Raw genomic sequence first — 8,492 nt, forward strand, 5'->3', positions numbered from 1 at the left:
GCCAATAAGTCTCCTAGCCTTTGCCAAAAGGGCCCTGTTTGTGGTGGACCCTCACACTCCAGCAGGCAATTTGCAACTCTGCCTTAACCTTCACATCTTGCTTTCACAGAACCTCAATGTCAGCCAGAGCTAAGAGACTGGGGCCTTTTCAAGTCTTTCTTGGGCATGCACAGAGCCCTGCATATGCATGTGGCCATCTAGATGCCCAGGAATATGTCAGAGCTTTACAAAGCCCCCTATGGACATCTTATTCCATAGTTTTTCCTTTTAAGTTTTATGGTCAGCTTCTTGTTAGCTCCAACTGATAATGCCACCTCAGGCAGCTGCAGTGCTAAACAACTGCTGCTGATTATTTTTGACAAATGCCCTGGGGAGATGCCAGAGTGAGCTCTGAGTCAGGCGAAATAAAGACAAGCCCCAAGAATGGAAATTTTCGGCATGTTGCCAGACAAGTCAAATAGTGACAGTTCTCTGGGGATGGGGTATTTGGAGAGCCCCAAACTCCTCTTGCCTCCTCTAATTGCTGCTAAGCTGCTGGTTTTCACAGCTATCATAGTTGTGAGACTGTTGTTTTTCAAATATATTGGAGCTAAGTAGAGGGAGATAAAATTAGCATAAGTTATAATGCCACAAAGCTTGCTCTTTTTAGTGAGATTTGGCCATCTTTGTTGAAAAAACTTTCCTTGGATTGTTGGAAGCCTTTAGTTAATTTCTAAAATTCTGAAAAAATTGATCTTGACATTTTTTGCTATATTTCTCGTTTTTATGGAAGAGCTGATTTTTAGAGGTCCTTACTCTGCCATCCTAGAAGTTAACCTCCCAGATTCTTTTTGTGTGGCAGATTTTTCTTTTCACTTATTTACCAAATGTTTATTGAACACTCCTCTGTTGTAGGGAGTGTAGTGTGGTGGTTAAGAACACAGACACTGGTGCCAAAACTTGTGGGTTTGAATCCCAGTTCTAATTTTATCCACTGTGTCTCCACGGGCAAGTCACTTCTCCTCTCTGTGCCTCAGTTTCTCTATCTGTAAAATAGGTTATAATAACAGAACCTACTTCAAAGGGCTGTTAGGAAGGTTAAATGAATGAATGTGCCTGGTGCATTGGCAATTCTTTGCTATTAGTATTAGTGCCAGCATCTACTACATCCATCCTGACTCACTCTCTCTAATTTCTCCATAATTTCAGTTCCCAACTCCTGGCTCTCATGGCCCATCTTTGATAAAATCTTTTATTTCCTGTTTCTTCTTTGAACATTCCACCTTCTTGTGCTAGCCTGAACCCAGCTCTCCCCTGAGGACATGCTTCTTCAGTGGCCCTTCAAGTCAGCAAATCTTTTTGCTCATTGGTGCTGCTTCCAGGTCATTCTCCCTCAACCCTACCAAACCCGCCAGCGATGAATCTCATGTCATTAGAGTAAGTGCTCATTACTCACCTTGTACATCATCTACTGACACACATCACTATTGTTCACGTATCTATAATTTTAGCTCCCAGCTCACACTGGTCCTATCACAATTTTTGGTGATTCCCATATCCAGGTAGATGATCCTTTGATGCCCCTCTCGGCCTCTCAGTTCCCTGACCTCCTGTCCTCCAGTGATCTTGTCTTCCTTCCCACCTCTCCGTTCAAGTTCACATCAACACCTTGTCTAAATAACTGCAGCCTCTTGAGAATCTCCATTCTGCCCATCACTTCTTCTGTTTCTGGTTCATTCCCTCCAGAACCTCAGCTCCAACAATCCATTGGCCCCACCACCTTTCCTCTGCCCCTCACCCTCCTCATTTCTTCACACAGATAAAATCCCATGACTAGCCATTATGACCACGCCTTTACACACATTCTCTACTCACTTTACTTCTCCACCATACTCATCTGGCAAAATCTCAATCCTTGTTAAATCCAAGGCTCCACCTGTTGGGTGCAGGTGAATGTGGTTGGAGGCAGACATGCACCCTTACTAACTGGAGTCACCTTGAATTTATATCCTTTGACTTCAAGTGGTCCCACAACACTGCCCAGCAATTTTACTTTATATTCCTGGTCCCTTCACTCTCCCAGATAACATTTCATACCTTCTCCTCAAATCTCCAAGAGCTCCTCCCTCCTCCTCACTCTCAGCAGCAGCCTTTTTCCTGCTTCTTGAGAGAACCAAAGCCACCCTCCCCCCACATCCACTCACCTCCTTGGATCTTCACCTGCCCACTCTGCCTTCCCACCTGTGACCAGGTGAGCTATCCCTGTTCCCATCTGCTGGAGTTCTTTTTTTTTCCTATGCATGTTTTCATTTTTCCCTTCCCTCAGTAAAGAAATTGGTCTCCTGTGGGCTTAGGGTCTCAGGAGAGAATTGTTGCAGGTCCCCGAAGCGGAAATAAGCCAGCTGTCTTTTTTCTTTTTAAAAAGACTCTCAGGTTCCAGAGGAGGAGTAGTTTCATGGTCTATTGGGCCTCAGATTGAAAATGCAGATGCCCTCAGGGGCCAGTGGGCAAAGCCTTCCCAGTAGTGAAAAAATCCTTAGCTGCATTGCACAGTACTGACACTCCTCTCCAGCTTTATTGAGGTATGACATTTAAAAACAAATAAACATTTAAAGTATATAACTTGATGATTTTTCCCATACGTACTCACCCGTGTAACCATCACCACAATCAAGATAATAAACATAATACAGTAAAACCTGCAAAAGCTGGAACCCAAGTAAGGCTGTCAGAGAAGGAAAACTCAAATATTTTCCACTAAAACAAGTGATAGAAAAGTGGCAAGACTGCACCCTGTCAGAGGCAGAAAACTTCTGAGACCCAGAAAAACAAGGCAGTCCCATCGAGTTCCAGCTTTCACAGGTTTCACTATATAATGAATTTATCCATCATCCCCAAAAGCTTCTTCTTCATGCCTCCTCGTAAACCCTCTCTCCTTCTCATACACACACACACACACACACACACACACACACCCCCGGACAACCACTGATCTACTTTCTGTCTCTATCAGTTAGTTTGCACTTTTGAGAATGAAATTACATAGTATGGCCTCTTTTGTGTCTGCCTTATTTCATTCAGCATAGTTATTTTGAGATTCATAAATGTGGTATGTATCAACAATCTGTTATTCTTGAGTACTACTCCATTGCATGGATTGCACCACAATTTGTTTATCCAATCACCTGTTGATGGACAGTTGGATTGTTTCCACTTTTTGGCAATTACAAATAAAGGTGCTATGACCATTCTTGTACAGGTCTTTATGTGGACACACGCTTCCATTTCTCTAGTGCACATACCTGGATCGTATAATGGTATATGTCTAACTTTTTTTAATTTTTAAAAAGTTTTATGTCTGCTTTCTTTTTTTAAATAGATTTTATTTTTTAGAGCAGTTTTACATTTACAGAAAAATTGCTCAGAATGTAGAGAGTGCCTGCGTACCCCCTGTATCCCTGGCGCACAGTGTTTTCCTATTATTGACATCTTGCATTCATGTGGTACATTTGGTACAATTGATGAACCAATACTGATACATTACTATTAACTTGTGGTGCAGCGAATGGCTTCAGTATGGCCCTTCTAGCCATAGTCTTGTAACTCCCACAAAATAATTGGGTGAGACTATGCAAATGAGGTGTGTGGAACCCTTGTAGGGGATTGGTAAGTTTTGCCATTTGCTAGGCTTAAAACAGCCAATCCCAAAGGTTGAGAGGAGGACCTCACTACCATCAAGAAGAGCTGGGAGTGGAGTGCATCCTTTGGACCCCAGGGTCCTTGTGTTGAGAACCTCCTACATCCAGGAGACAGAGCAGTAACACTGGAGACAGCGCGAGACTGCGAGAAGCAGCGGCAAATACAGCAGAGTCCAGCATCCAGCACCAGAGAAATGGCAGCAGCAGAACCAGGAGATCAGCATGAGATGGCACAGTGGGCTTCCCGCCCATGGAGCGAGGTGGCTACAGTGAGTTGCTGACCCACAAAGTGAGAGAGCTGAGGGCCTTCAGGCAAGAGGCTTGCTGGTGGAGTGGGGTGCCTCTGGGCACTTATTGGCGAGCTAAAGAGCTGTAACACCTACTTGAGCAGGGCAGAGGCCAGACCCAAGCAGGGCCCGGTGGCAGAGGCCTGCCTGTGGGCACAGCCGAGAAGAAGCTATCCTCATTGAAGAACTGTATCCTGAGTTGGTCCTGTTACTTCCAAGTTGATCTTGATCTTGAATTGTAACCTGTTACTTCCCTAATACACCCCATACTACTGAGTATGGTCTGTGAGTTCTGTGTGGCCATTGCAATGAGTTATTGAACCCAGCAGAGAAGTAGAGAGTGCCGCGGGAGGGACAGCTGGTGTCAGAATTGGTAAAAAAGGTTGGAGAGAGGAGGCGCGTCTGACCTTCACCTCACAGGAATCAGCCTTGAGCTGATGTTGATTATCCTTCCCCCTTGTGAAGTTAGAGTAGTACTTCTGATGCTGCCCTTTAAGATAACTAATGTCCATAGTTTACATTAGGATTGACTCTTTGTGTTGTACAGTCCTATGGGTTTTGACAAACGCTTAATGTCATATGTCCACCATTATAGCATCATCTAGAATAGTTTCACTGCCCTAAAAATGCCCTGTACTCCACCTATTCATTCCTACCCTCCTCCTTCTGAATCCCTGGCAAACAATGATCTTTTCACTATCTCTACAGTTTTGCCTTTTCCAAAACGTCATCTAGCTGGAAACATATAGAGTATGTAGCTTTTCAGCCTGGCTTTTTTCACCTAGTAATATGTATTTAAGGTTCTTCCATGTCTTTTCATAGCTTGATAATTTTTTTTTTTTTAATCACTGAATAATATTCCATTATAGGGATGTACTAAAAAAAAAAAGAACCCACTGCCAGCGCGTGGATTCCAACTCATAGCGGTCCCATAGGACAAAGTAGAACTGCTCCATATGGTTTCCAAGGCTGCCATCTTTACGGAAGCTGACTGCCACATCTTCCTCCTGTGGAGCAGCTAGTGGGTTCGAACTGCCTACCTTTCAGTTAGCAGCCGAACACTTTAACCGTTGCACACCAGGGCTCCTTATGGATGTACTAGTTTGTTTATCCATTCACCTATTAAAGGACATTGTGGCTGCTTCCAATATGTTTAACTTTTTAAGAAACTGCCAAACTGTGATAAGGAGCCCTGGTAGTGCACTGGTTAAGAGTTCAGCTGCTAATCAAAAGATTGGCAGTTTGAATCCACCAGGTGCTCCTTGGAAACCTGTGGAGTAGTTCTCCTTTGTCCTATAGGGTCGCTATGAGTTGGAATCGACTCGATGCAATGGGTTTGGCCAAAGTTTTCCAAAGTGATTGTACCCTGCTGTCAGTTATTACATAACAACAACAATAACAATAATAAACTGGTTGGAAGTTCCATCCTTATTTTCATTCATTCGTTCATTTGTTCAGAAAATATTTAGTGAGCACTACACTGGCCTGGAGCCCCGGTAGCACAGTGGTTAAGAGCTCAACTGCTAACCAAAAGGTCGGCAGTTTGAATCCACTAGCTGCTCTTTGGAAACTCTATGGGGCAGTTTTCCTCTGTCCTATAGGGTCACTATGAGTCGGGATTGACTGGACGGCATACAGCAACAACAACTCTGTGCCAGGCCCATTCTAGGCACTGGGGATGAACAGTGAACAAGACAGACAAAAATCCCTGCCTTCATGGAGCAGCCATGTGACTTAGATCCTCTCTCAGCACAGGTGGAATGGTTTAGTGGTTGGGGGCACACGCTCAGGAGCCAGACAGTCTGGGTTCAAATCCCGGCTTTGCCACTTCCTAGTGTGGCCTTAGGCAAGTTCCCTTATCCCTCAGTGTCTCTGCAAAAAGGAAATGCTGATGAGGTAAAAGCTACCTTAGACGGTGTGGGAAAAAAAAAAAAAGTCGTCGAGTCCATTCTGACTCCCGGTGACCCCATATGTGTCAGAGCAGAATTGTGCTCCGCAGCATTTTCAGTGGCTGTGGTCTTTCAGAAATAGATCACAGGTCTTTCTTCCAAGGTGCCTCTAGGTGGACTCGAACTTCCAACCTTTTCCGTTAGGAGACAAGCACTTAACTGCTTGTGTCACCCAGGGACTCAAGGGGCGGCAAGCATCCTATTACGTGTTAGGTATGATCTATGCTGCAGAAGTCAGAGAATAAGTAGGTAAAACACACAGTGTTCCTCAAACTTGAGCATGCATCAGAATTACAGAAGGGTCCGCTGTGACACAGATCATTGGGGGAACGGGAGACAGTTCAATAGCAGTTACCGTTGTTAGGTGACATCAAGTTGCTTTTTAACTCATAGTAACCCCATGTGACAGAGTAGAACTGCCCCCTAGGGTTTTCTTGGTTGTAAGCTTTACGGGAGCAGATCGCCAGGTCTTTCTCCTGCAGAGCTGCTGGGTGGTTCCAACTGCCAACCTTTCAGTTAGCAGCTGAGCACTTAACTGTTGTACCACTAGGGCTCCTTCAGGTTTAGGGTGGGGCCTAGGAATTTACATTTTGGACAAGTTGCTGCTGAGAACCGTTGGTATATAGTATCAGATTAAAAATTAAACAGAAAGGGAGTCTGAACTTTTTTTAAAATTTTTATTATGTTTGAGGTGAAAGTTTACAGCGCGAATTAGTTTCTCATTCAACAATTCATACACAAATTGTTCAGCGACATTGGTCGCAATCCCCGCAATGTGTCAGCACTCTCCCCCTTTCGTTTTACACCCCAGGTTCCCCGCGTCCATTCTTCATCCCGGTTTCCTGTCCCTTCCTGCCTTCTCATCTTTGCTTTTGGGCAGGTGTTGCCCATTTGGTCTCGTAGACCTGATTGAACTAAGAAGCAGGTCCATCACGTGTGTTATTGTTTGTTTTATAGGCCTGTCTAATCTTTGTCTGAAACCCTAGTGGCGTAGTGGTTAAGTGCTACGGCTGCTAACTAAAAGGTAGGCAGCTCAAATCCACCAGGTCCTCCTTGGAAACTCTATGAGGCAGTTCTACTCTGTCCTATAGGGTCGCTATGAGTCAGAATCAACTCAATGGCAACGGATTTGGTTTTTTGGTTTAATCTTTGTCTGAAAGGTGGACTTCGGGAGTGGCTTCACTCTGAGTTTGCAGGGTGTCCGGAGTGTACTTTTGAATTGACTGGGCTGGGAAGAAGTCATAGGGTACTACCTGAGCAAAGCTCTGAAAGCGGCGAGGGACTCAGACACGCAAGCATTCCAGGTCCAGGGAGTAGCCACAGACAGGCCCCGAGGCGGATGGGTGCCTTGCAGGTCTGAGGAACAGCGAGGAGGCGTGTGTGGCTAGAGCAGAGTGAGCAAGGAGGCCAGTGGGAGGAGATGAAGACCGATGAGGAGAGATGAGAGAGAGAGGTGACGGGGCAGAGCATGTGGGGCCGCGTGGGCCACGGGGAGGACTCTGGCTTTTACCCAGATTGAGATGGAGTCGCGTGGCCCCAGCCTGGGAGAACAGATGGGACTGCAGGGTGAGAAGGGGCCTCAAGGCCAGCAGGGTGGATTATCCCCAGGTGACTGCTATGAAAAGTCCCTGCGACAAAGCAGGGTGGTTAGGGACTTTCTGGTGGTGACGAAACAGTGTGGTTAGGGGATTTATAGTGGTGAAAGGTACCAGCTCAAATTTCCTGCCACCACGGTGGGACACTCCATTTAGAAACTGAGTAACAAAAAATACAATTGTAGTGCCTGTTTTTTTTTAAATTATGGTATATATATATATATATAGGTAACTGGAGTGAAATGAGTTCCTTTATATGGCCCTTTGCCTTGGTTTTTTGGAAAAACAGCTTGAGAGATTTTCCCCCAAAGCCCTGAGGAGTTACCTCTGCCTAGTTTTCAACCCTAGGGGATTCTTTACTTTTGTCCAGGTGGATTGATGTTTCCTGGGTGGGCTGTAAACAAGTTGGTTTGATACTTTTTGTCTGGTCCTGGGCTGCAGGCTACTCTGTGATTGGTATGCACCTTGCAGGGATTGGTCAATAGACTATGCAAATGACATGACTAGAGCCTACTATGCAAATGAAGTGTCTATGGCCTACCAAGAGGGGATTGGTCAGTTTGTGGCCCTGGTGGGAGGGCCATGCCTTGAAACTGATGAGGAATTTGCTTATATGTGCAGCCCAGCGAGGTAGGCAGACAGAAAGAGAAGAAAGGAGAAAGGAGAAAAGGCAAGAGAAGCAAGAAGAAAGAAGCAGAGAGGGGGCCTGCATGGCCGAGAGGGGCGTGCACGGCAGAGAGAAGGGCCTGTTTGATGAGGAGCTGAGAGAGCTGTCCTGCACCAGGACTAGTGGCCAGGAGCCCAGGGGTGGTTGGGGCTGAGCAGGTGGGGCCGTGGAGGGGAGAGTGGGTTGGGTGGGAAGGAGGACGCTCGGAGCCCTAATGCACAGGCTGTGGGGCTGATGGGCTGGAGGAGGGGGAAGGGAGGTGTCCAAGACAAGGCTCAGAGCTCCGGCCTAGAGACCTGGGGGCCATGAGAGCCCCC

This window comes from Trichechus manatus, unplaced genomic scaffold (genome assembly GCF_000243295.1).
Source record: "Trichechus manatus latirostris isolate Lorelei unplaced genomic scaffold, TriManLat1.0 scaffold00207, whole genome shotgun sequence".
Taxonomy (NCBI): domain Eukaryota; kingdom Metazoa; phylum Chordata; class Mammalia; order Sirenia; family Trichechidae; genus Trichechus; species Trichechus manatus.